Source organism: Tachypleus tridentatus, chromosome 2 (assembly GCF_004210375.1).
Source record: "Tachypleus tridentatus isolate NWPU-2018 chromosome 2, ASM421037v1, whole genome shotgun sequence".
Lineage (NCBI taxonomy): Eukaryota > Metazoa > Arthropoda > Merostomata > Xiphosura > Limulidae > Tachypleus > Tachypleus tridentatus.
This window is the reverse complement of record NC_134826.1, coordinates 38,425,288-38,437,594: the sequence shown is the minus strand read 5'-3', so window position 1 is coordinate 38,437,594 and position 12,307 is coordinate 38,425,288.

The window sequence follows — 12,307 nt, the reverse complement described above, 5'->3', positions numbered from 1 at the left end:
TCCAAACTTTAATGCACTATTAAAATGTCGGTTTAAGTCTCAATAGTTGATCAGACAAATGTAGCAAAAGGATGTGAAGTTGTTAGTGTTATATAGCTGCTTTCCTTCTGTTATATCAGTTCAAAACTATGGGCACTTATGTACAGATAACCCTTATGAAAATTGCATGAAAAAAAACAAGAAACTACAAATCGTTTTTGTTTGTTTATTTGTTTTAAATTTTTGCGCAAAGCTACTCGAGGGCTATCTGCGCTAGCCGTCCCTAATATAGCAGTGTAAGACTAGAGGGAAGGCAACTAGTCATCACCACCCACCGCCAACTCTTGGGCTACTCTTTTGCTAACGAATAGTGGGATTGACCGTCACATTATAACGACCCCACGGCTGAAAGGGCGAGCACGTTTGGAACGACGGGAATGCGAACCCGCGACCCTCAGATTACAAGTCGTACGTACTCCTTAACATGCTTGGCCATGCCGGGCCACTACAAATCGACACTCTCGAGACAGAGATTAAATGAGAGTGTAGTTGGATGTTATTTTTAATTATGTCCATCTTATGCTCCTTACTCTGATGGACAAGGCTAACTGGCTCGCTTTGTCAGAAACTGTTTCAGAGAGAAGACAACAGCAATTTCTGTCGTTTTCTTAAGTCAGCACAGTTTTGTGATTTCTATTCGTTCAGTTTGTTTGTAATTAAGCACAAAACTACACAATGGGCTACCTATGCTCTGCTCACCACGGGTATTGGAAAACCGGTTTCTAGTGGTGGGAGTTCGCAGACAAACCGCTGTGCCATTGGGGGCCTATCTGTTCGGAAAATTTGAAATTGACTTGGTTGTCGTGTTCACCACCACCGCAATCCTTTACGAAAGTGGCTTAGAATGACTAGGTTTATAGACCACCTTACTCGCAATCTGAAGGTCGCGGATTTAAATCTCGGTCACACCAAATATTTTTACACTTTCAGCCGAAGTAACGTTATAAAGTTACGGCCAATCCCATTAATCCTTGATAAAAGAATAGCTCAAGAGTTGGCGATGTGTGGTAATGACTAGCTGATTTCCTTCTTAGGGGCGACTAGTGAAGATAGCCCTCGTGTAGCTTTGCACGAAATTCGAAATAAACCAAAGTTTTTGAAATTATCGTCTGCCGGTGGGAGAGCGGGAAGTTTTCTGATTTACAATGCTCAAATCATGGGTTCAATTTTCTTTGGTGAACACAGAAGATAGCCTGATGTGACTTTGCTGTTATAAAAAAAACAAACAACAGATGATACCAACAAGGGAAATACATAATAAGGGTTGAGAACATTATATTAAAACAATCTGGTAGCTTCATTCCTTCCTTCCTGCTTCTTTTTCATAATTAATTTATTGTAGAAGAAATACGGTTTTCTAGTGCTACTTAAAGCAGTCCGATTGCAAAGAAAGAATAGGCGCTACCTACAGCGACTCCATCGTGTGCCTTCTATGAAATAGCACATTCGGTTTTCTTTCTCCAGCTGTATTACGATTGGTAGTATTCATGCACTTTGCTTTCTCTTCTTATGCCCGCAAATGTTATACCAGTTGTACTTATTTCTATCAGGATCTGATTCACACCAATGTATTGATAGATTCAGCATGAATCAACCGAGTCATCGTCAGAACCAAAACAGATAATAAAGGAATAAAAAAAGAGCCTACTCTACTTCCAAACATCACCGCTTGAGTTGACTTTCATTCTCAACGTTTGTTGATATGGCTTTAACTTCAAATTCTCTTACGTTATTGGTTTTCAGTTCCTAACTAATACCTCAATACCTCACACTTCTGAGGTATGAAACGGTTGAATGTGGACTTATAGCGCTTTTTTCAGACTGAGACATTTCTTGATTACATTGTGTACTGTTTGTTTGTTTTAGAGCAAAGCTGCAATGGCGTATCTGTTGTATTCAGCTGCTGGAAATCTAGCCCCGAATTTTAGCTTTGTAAGTCCTTAGACTTACCGCTTTTCCACCCGAGACTTAGGTATTAAAGGAACGTGAATAGCTTCAATTATTGCATTCTTACCTGTTACAAGACTCCATAGTTTGCTTTCCACGACTGAGGCACATCTTTCTGGATAGTTCTGGTTTCATAACTTTGTCCAAACGCTTTTAGTTTCTGTGTTAATAAGTACAAAAGATATCCTCTCTTGAAACTTCTAAATTCTGGACATATACACGTCTTTATTACCCGAGTGTATGAATATTAGGGGTCAAAAAACACTGTGACATATCCTTTTCAAAAGCAATCAGTTTTTAGTAGCATAATACTACCTATAAAACGCTAACCAATGCCAAATGTAGTTCTTATACATTTCGTTCCATCGTGGCTTTATATCGGTTGTGGTTGTTACGTGGTTGTAGATTTGCATATTCGAAATCGCTTTAAATAAACATATTCAACCCTGTGTATAAAACGATGTTGCGTTCAGAAAATTTATTCCTGAAAAACAAAAGAATTTTCATAAAATATTAGTGTCTTTTCAGAACTAGGACAGTCTTATATGTTACCTTACACTCAAGTAATAAAATAAAAGTATTATTCGGTTTCATTTATTTTGAATACATTAAATAATTACTATTTAAAGAAACAAAAACCAATTCTTGAATTATCAATTTTATGTGTAAATAATGGGAAACCTGCTATCAGATACGAAACCTTTAGTCAGTTATTTTATTTTCGTTCACACGCTGTATGTGTGCCTCCCAGTAGCTCAGCGGTATGTCTGCTGACTTACAACGCTAAAATCCGGGTTTCGATACCCCTGGTGGGCAGAGCACAGATAGCCCATGGTGTAGCTTTGTGCTTAATTTAAAACAACAACAACAACTGTATGTGTGTAAGATACGCTTTAACTAGGTTCTGAAAGAAAATGTAATATTTTACGGTAACAACGTAAACAATAAACATAATTGTTCCTGTGTATTAAACGACAGTAGATGAAAAATGTTCGTCTTTGTTGAAGCTCACTTCACCGGCAGATGTGATGTCGTTCCTGCCTCGATCTGTTTCTCGTGTCTGTCGAAACGTTTCTGGCCTTCTCGCGTACTTCGGTTACATGCAAGATCCAGGGTACACATACTGGTTTTGGCATCACGCCATTGATTTCCACTATCAAGCAGGAAAACATTCATTTTCTAGGCGTGCAGGTTACTAGAGCGAGTGTAGAAATATTTATGAACACTGTAGTATGAAAAACACAAAATAGTAAAGAGTTTCGTAACTGCAGTAGTTTTCTCTCTAACTTGTTGAACTGTAATGTCAAAGTTTTCAGTATAGAAACTTTTTTCTTGTATAACTTGAATTTATAGTCCAAGAGAAAAAAAGTGAGCTATTCGGTTTAAAGGTATCTATTTTTTTTTCTAATAGGACCTGTTCAGAGTTGTAAGACTTGATGAATACAATCGATTTCATTTTTAATGTAAAGAATATATATAGAAAAAAATAATCAGAATTAGACGTATGTACTTTATAATAAAGATCTTAAGTCTCCACAAACGAACATTTTGTTTTCACATCGAAATTATTAACACCTGCTCAACTATCAAGAGTCTCTATGTTTCCACTAGTGAGTATTCCACTGTAAGTTTCGGGCTTTGAGTGTGGTCGTTTTTGAACCAGTGATCAGTCTGTTCGTGCTGGCTACTTACAGGCATTACATCAACTAGACAGAGAGAATGGAAAGCAAATAAGAATTAAAGAATGCGAATGGGATCTTTCGGTCTAAACCACACTTTATGTACAAATGGACGAAGTATGGGGTAGGAATAAGACGGAACTGTCCAGAAACGCTGACCAGAAGAAAGGCAGCCAGTTAGAAAAACTCGCCACCACAGGATTTTTCTTCAATTCTTTTAATCAAATAATGGGAATGACTGCCCCTTTTATAAATGGTTAAAGTTCAAACCGTAACCAGTGGCAGCATGTATTTAACTTAAGACTCACCAGCCAGCAGCCTGATACGATAACCACCAGAACACATCCGGTTTGGAATACGTAGGTCCGAGAAAAAAAAATGTTTAAGATTTCCACGCTAAACTACACTAGGATCTCTTCGTATAGCCGACCATAAACCTAAACTGACAAATTATAGACAAGACAGCTTGTCGTCAGATGCCACCAACAACTCATGGGCTGCTCCTTGTTTGACCGAATAATAAAATTATATCGTTGCTCTTATAATGCACCCAATGTTTCTAAAATGCACAGTTTTTTGTTTTTATTTGCAGTAATTGAACGCGAGTTGAAAAACTTGGGATTCATAGTCCAGGAGCGTCAACCAGTAAGTCACGCCCGGCCCGCCAAGAGAGTATCCCGATAATACAATAAAGACCGGTTAAAAGAGGACGAGTGTATAAACAATAATTTTATGAATATAATGTTTTCAGTTTATAACGGCGTGGTTTGTTTTGAATTTCACACAAAGCTACGCGAGAGCTATCTGCATTAGCCGTCCTGCATTTAGCAGTGTAAGACTAAAGGGAATGCAGCAAGTTATTACTCTCAACCGCCAACTCTTGGGCTACTCTCTTACCAACGAATAGTAGGATTAACTTTCATATTATAACTCTTCTAAGGGTTCAAACCCGCAACCTTCACGTAGCGAGTAGTGTGTCCCAATCACCTGGCCATTATATCGATATGTAATTAGTTAATTCCAACATCAGTAGCGATGTAAAGTGTAGGATGTACCGATCACTGATGGCGCACTGTGCAAGGTTTACATTCTGTGACCATCCTAAAAAATCTTATATGTGCTTGTTTTTTTAAGATTCAAACTCACGTCGTCTATGTGTCAGCACCTTTTTTCGCACTACGCACTAAGAAGGCAAGGTTCAGGGTTTACTAAAGTTCCCCTTTTGAAATTACTTTTTGCTTTGTTACTGTTTTTTTTAAATTTGCTGTACTGAGTTTATTAATTAAAATAATTAACGTTATTGGTCATAAAACAGTTTCGATTCAGCTGAACTATGTAGTTTTGTAAAATATCAACCAGAACCATTTTAGGCCTGGTTATTCCATTAGATAACATGCTATTAGATAGATCTAAGTACTTTTATAGATAGATAAATATTCAGTCTCAAATGTAGGGGTTAGAGACCTTAAAGTTTAGACATAACCGTTCCTTATTTATAACTGCTGACCAGAGGTTAACAATCAATAAGTAGCACACGCAGCTCATAGGGTTACTCTTATTCAAAGAACGAGACTAACTTCCACTTCCATAATGCTACCACGTGTGAAAATGCGGGGCATGTCCAGCAGTGCAGTACATCTCTCCATTAAACCTTTAATAAACCGTATTGGTGTACAGCTGATTAAAGCATTGATCCAAAATAATTTTTATAACAGTATGTTTGAGGTTTTACAGCTGTAAACACGAACTCAGATATTAGCTTTTTGAAGTTTTTAATCCTTAAACCAGTAGCCTGAAACATCATACACAAGTACGCTAACATGCGCTGTTGTCTTTCGTATGTATAGATATTATTTTCAACAGGTATAGAGGTGCTTTATCTGGAGGGTGTTATATTCTTATTGACTTGTGAATTTAGAAGATTATCGTAAATAAGTATCTGATGTTTGAATCTCACGTAACTATTTTTATCCTGTATATTTATTAAAATTTTAAGTAATTGCTTAATGAGATCTCTGAAGTAATTAAATACATTTTGTTTTTTTTTTAAATTTAGCAGATAGTATATACTGAAGTTGTAAGATACTTACGGAACATCCTAGTATATGTCCAGTAGGAAACTTTATATTATTTTTCACTAATGTATGAACCTGCAGTACATAAATATTGATATCATAATGAATATATAAACACTCACAGTCTATAAAATCATTCTCCCTGATAGTTTGTATTTTAACTACTAATTTCTTTAAAATGTAGTCTTCATTTCTATTAATCAATCAATTTATCTATCTATTTAAAATAACAAGAGGTTAAATCAAGTAGAAAGCAAAAAAAAATTCAATTTATTTAGCGTAGAAACATGTCCCAGCTTAATCTATTAAATTAATGCTATAATAATACAATACAGAACAATAGTTCGAAGCCTGAACACTGCAGATGCTGGCTGGCACGTGCGTTATCCCTCAAACTATCTCCTTACATCTCTAGAACGTTCTGTGTTTCACAACCGATTAAACAATGATAAATACAATAAAAACGAACTCATTTGAACGCAATACAGAACAACCTATTCGGCGAAGCTTGAAATACAAGCTTTTACCGTGCCAATGGTTCGTTCAATGAATTGGATTCTACAGCGAAACACATGAGGCTTCTTTTTGTGAATAGCTGTATTTCTGTGTAACAGCACCTCAAGAATAACAATTGTTAATCGTGAACAGTCAAAATAAACAGAATAGAGAATGATTCAGGTCACCGTTAAACTGGAACATTTTTAAACAGAACGATATTTACGTGAATTACTTTGTTGAGTAACCATATTTCTTCACATGAGCATTTATGAACAAACAAACAAATAATATTTGAATAGCTATTTAATTTGAACGAGAAAACAGGCTCATGTAGCAGGATAATTCACATCCATTAGAAAATAGAGTATTTGTTTTGTTGTTGAAATAAACCTATACAATGAATTATTTTTACTGTGGTCACGGCAGGAATCGGGCTCAGAATCGTAACGTCTACACGGCTGTATAACATTCGGACTAAGCTTTAAAATTTAAAATAAAATCTTAGTGGTTTACTAGCATATAGCAGATGTAAAAGGAGAAATTTATGTTGTATGAGAACATTGTATTCAAAGGTTCATCATAAGAAACCATCAAATCAAAGAAAACTCAACACTCTTTCTCCCTCCAAAAAAAGAAACAAAGATGAAAGTTAATTGAAATATATTTTTCACATAAACTATTGAATAATTAATATACATCATACACGTGCGTTATTATATTAAAGTGGCATAAAAATACAATCTTTGAAAAACAGCGCTCAGTCAATATTTAATAATCACTTATTTACTGGAATAGAATAGAAGAAGAAATGGTTGGAGTGTATATGGATTTGTTTTTCTACATTTAAGGTTTTTTGTTTGAACAACGAAAATCGATTGAAAAGTGCAGATAATCGAGAAAAAGGCTAAAGAATCACTGTGGTACAGTTATATGCGCAGTTTTATATGCCAGGCAACAACTGTGAAATATATACATGAGTTATTATTTATAGCATACCAATAAAACAATTTTCAGTGTAAACGCCTTTGGGAATTTAATTGTAATATTAATAACTTTCACAAATTTGAAAGCAGTTGTCGTTATATAACTTAACTTATTACGATTTCTTTTCGTTCACAAATTATTTTATTCGCATCAAGTTCACATATTTATTTATTTCTTGCAAATTCTTGGTTTCATTTCGCACCTACGTTTATTTTTTATGAATGACCCATAATTTCTATTCTGTGTAGTTAATATTTCAAAGGTTTTGCTTCAGAATAATCAATAATTGTAAACTTATATATTCTTACTAAACTTATTTTCCAACAGGTTCTAACTAATATGATTATTAAATAACTACTCATCAGTTTCCATCAGACCCGGCATGACCAGGTGGTTAAGGCGCTCGACGCGTGATCTGCGGGTCGTGAGTTCGAATATCCATCACACCAAACATGATAGGACATACATGCTTGCCCTATCAGTCGTGGGGACGTTATAAAGTGACGGTTAATCCCACTATTCATACAGTCGTCAGTCAGAGCATGATCAAGCATATCATCATTTTTCGTACCGACACGGTGAGGCTCCAAAATGGGTTTAATATAATGTTCTCATCCTGTGCATGGGTATATATATCCTGCTGAAATCATCACCATCATGCTTCATTTTTTAACATGCTAGCCCCTTTCAACCGTGGGTGCGTTATAATGTGATAGTCAATCCCACTACTTGTTGGTAAAATAATAGCTAAAGAGTTGGTGGTGGGTTGTGATGACTAGCTACCTTCTCTTTAGTCTTACATTGCTGAATTAGGGACGGCTAGCGCAGATAGCCCTCGAAGTTCGCGAAATTCGAAATAAACAAACAGTTTCTAGTAGCTGCAGCTGTAACATAGAATGAATGATCATCTTAAAATATGAATTAAAACAGTACAAGTTTACTAGCTCAAATGTCCATTAAATCAGTCTATCTAAAGTTTAGCCTTTTATTTATTAGTTTTTATGGCATACATGATATATATATATATATATATATATAAATCATACCGACAAACTGAAGTTCCAAAATTGGTGTAACGTAATGTTCTCAATCTCAACATATGCATACATATCCTGCTGAAATAATCACCGTAGGGGCGTTATAATGTGATGGTGAATCCAACTACTCGTTGGTAAAAAAAGAGTAGTCCATGTGTTGGTGGTGAGTGGCAATTACTACTTGCTTTCCTTTTACTCTTTAAGGAGAACTAGAGAAGAGAGCGCTCGTGTAGCTTTGGGCGAAATTAAAAAACAAACCAACAGACAATAATTTCTTGTCATGGTTCAACAATTATTTAAATAGTCTATCGTGAATACAGTTCTTGTTTGTTATTTTTAATAAAACAAAATATGATGCGTCGTAAATAATTACAATTAAATAAAATTATGAGGAATAAATACAAGACTGTGAAGGTTAGATAGTAAATGGTTACCTTTTAACGACTTTTTTCTATGACACGCATAAATGTTTTAAGAGTCGCTTTACAAACCGTATTTTCTGAAGGTTTTATTGATTTGTGATTTTAATTTGTAAAGTACGTCGAACGTGCTGTTTAAAAATATTAGTGAGCACTCACTGTACATGCAACAGCATATATCCAACTATCCACTATTTGTTTGTCTATTTATTCTACTGCCTATCTACAGTTTTTAACTTCTGTGCTATTAGTGAAAAATGAACCAAGTAAACAATACTTTATAAACGAGTTTTCGTTATTACTAGAACTGTGATAGTTGGTTCAGTATTGAGTGGTTTGTTTGTTTACATACAAAGCTGCATAATGGGTTATAAGTGCTTCATGCCTTTATATTAAATATGATGTTATCATTTTAATAGTTTGCTCAGTACTGAGTGGTTTGTTTGTTTGCTTACACACAAAGCTTCATAACGGGTTATAAGTGCTTCTCGACTTTATAATAAATATGATGTTATCATTTTAATAGTTTGCTCAGTATTGAGTGGTTTGTTTGTTTGTTTACACACAAAGCTTCATAACGGGTTACAAGTGCTTCTCGACTTTATAATAAATATGATGTTATCATTTTAATAGTTTGCTCAGTACTGAGTGGTTTGTTTGTTTGCTTACACAGAAAGCTTCATAACGGGTTATAAGTGCTTCTCGACTTTATAATAAATATGATGTTATCATTTTAATAGTTTGCTCAGTACTGAGTGGTTTGTTTGTTTGTTTACACACAAAGCTTCATAATGGGTTATAAGTGCTTCTCGACTTTATAATAAATATGATGTTATCATTTTAATAGTTTGCTCAGTACTGAGTGGTTTGTTTGTTTGTTTACACACAAAGCTTCATAACGGGTTATAAGTGCTTCTCGACTTTATAATAAATATGATGTTATCATTTTAATAGTTTGCTCAGTACTGAGTGGTTTGTTTGTTTGTTTACACACAAAGCTTCATAATGGGTTATAAGTGCTTCTCGACTTTATAATAAATATGATGTTATCTTTTTGATAGTTGACTCAGTACTGAGTGGTTTGTTAGTTTATATACAAAGCTGCATAATGGATTATAAGTGCTTCTTGCCTTTATATTAAATATAATGTTATCTTTTTGATACTTGGCTCAGTACTGAGTGGTTTGTTTGTTCATAGACAAAGCTGCATAATATGTTATAAGTGCTTTTTACCTTTATATTAAATATGATGTTATCTTTTAGATAGTTCTTTCAGTACTGAGTGGTTTGCTTGTTTATACACAAAGCTGCTTAATGGGTTGTAAGTTCTACCCCCCTTTATATTAAATATGATGTTATCTTTTAGATAGTTCTTTCAGTACTGAGTGGTTTGCTTGTTTATACACAAAGCTGCTTAATGGGTTGTAAGTTCTACCCCCTTTATATTAAATATAATGTTATCTTTTTTATTGTTGGCTCAATATTGATTTTTGTGTTGTTTATACACAAAGCTCATAACGGGTTGTAAGTGCTTCTTGCCTTTATATTAAATATGATGTTCTCTTTTTGATAGTTGACTCAGTATTGAGTGGTTTGTTGGTTTATACACAATGCTGCATAGTTGGTTATAAGTGCTTCCTGCCTTATATAAAATATAATGTTATATTTTTGATAGTTGGCTCAGTACTGAGTGGTTTGTTGGTTTATACACAAAGCTGCATAATTGTTATAAGTGTTTCCTGCCTTATATAAAATATAATGTTATATTTTTGATAGTTGTTTCAGTACTGAGTGGTTTGTTTGTTTATACACAAAGCTGCATAATGGTTTATAAGTGTTTCTTGCCTTTATATTAAATATGATTTTATCTTTTTGATAGTTGGCTGAGTACTGAGTGGTTTTTTGTTTATACACAAAGCTGCATACTGTGTTATAAGTGCTTCTTGTGTTTATATTAAACATAATGTTATCTTTTTGATAGCGCTCAGTACTGAGTGGTTTGTTTATTTATCCACAAAGCTGCATAATTGGTTATAAGTGTTTCTTCATTTATATTAAATATGATGTTATCTTTTAGATAGTTGGCTCAGTATTGAGTGGTTTGCTTGTTTATACACGAAGCTGCATAATGGGTTATAAGTGCTTCTTGCTTTTATATTAAATATGATGTTATCTTTTTGCTGATTCTAATCATAATTTTTTTTTTAAATTGAAACAAATCTTAACTGGCATAGAAAGAACCAGTGAACAATTTTTCGAATACATTTAGAAATGAAAAATGCAACTTTGAATCCCATTGTAAACAGAGCAGTTATTTCGTTTCTTCTGCTGGTAATGGGGTTCTGTTATGGTCATGTGGTTAAAGCACTTGACTTGTAGTTGAGGAACACGGGCTTGAATCTTCGTCACACCAAACGTACTTGACCTTTCTGCCGTGAAGGCGTTATAGAGTGAGAATCAATTCCACTATTTGTTTGTAAAAGAGTAGTCCAAGAGTTGGGGGTGGGTGGTGATGACTAGTTGCCTTCTCTTTACCCTTACACTGCTAAATTAGGGACGGCTAGCGCAGATAGCTCTCGTGTAGCTTTGCGTAAAATACAATACAAACCGAACAAACAAATCTTATAGTGGTACTTATATTAGTCAAAGAAAACTACACTTTTCACAACAGTAAACAACATAAAAGGTACTGTCGTTAGACGGAAGTTGAATGTTCGCCATTAGCATTACGTATTAACACAACCAACTGCAAAAATAATTTCGATCAATCAATAATATCGTTTCAACCAAAATCATCTTTCAACGCAAAACAGGAGAAGCGAGAAAAACATTTTTTTTTTAAATATGGAAATATAATAAGTAAAAAAAATAGGAAATGAACTCAACTCGAGAAAACCCACTTGTAGAAAAATATATATGTAAAAACAGCTCGTTTGGGTTGAGAAAATGTTTTACGTAGAGGAGCGAACAACGTATATGCACACCACAAATATACAGCATCCCCAAACCTCATAAACCAGATTGTCCATTACGACCAATAATGTCCACATATGAATCGTTTAATTACAATCTTGGTAAATACGTAGCATGGGCATTCTCCAAATATGTAACATCAGCCAGCTCATTTATCAAAGACTCTTTTAATTTTAAGTCTAATCTGAATCAACTTAATCATAAAGCCGTAATGGCCAGTTTCAATGTTATATCCCACTTTACAGAAGTTCCAACCTTTATATCCGAAACCCTAACCCATCTATAGACATTCCCAGCAACGAATTAGCAACCCTCATAGAATTCACCACGATAAAGACAAACTTAATTTTCAACAACCACAACTATATACAAACAAATGGCCGAAGCATCGGCAACCCAGTATCATCAGTTCTAGCCAATATTTTTATAACACAAGTTGAAACACAAGCAATTAACACAACATTATATCCACCATTATACTGGTACAGATATGTAGACGACACGGCTGCGGGATTCACATCTACAGAACACGCTTAAATTTTTCAATCACATTAACTCTATACATCCCAACATCAACTTTACATGTGAACAAGAATAAAATAATCAAATATCATTTCTAAACCTCAAAATTACAACAACCGATACACAATTTAAAA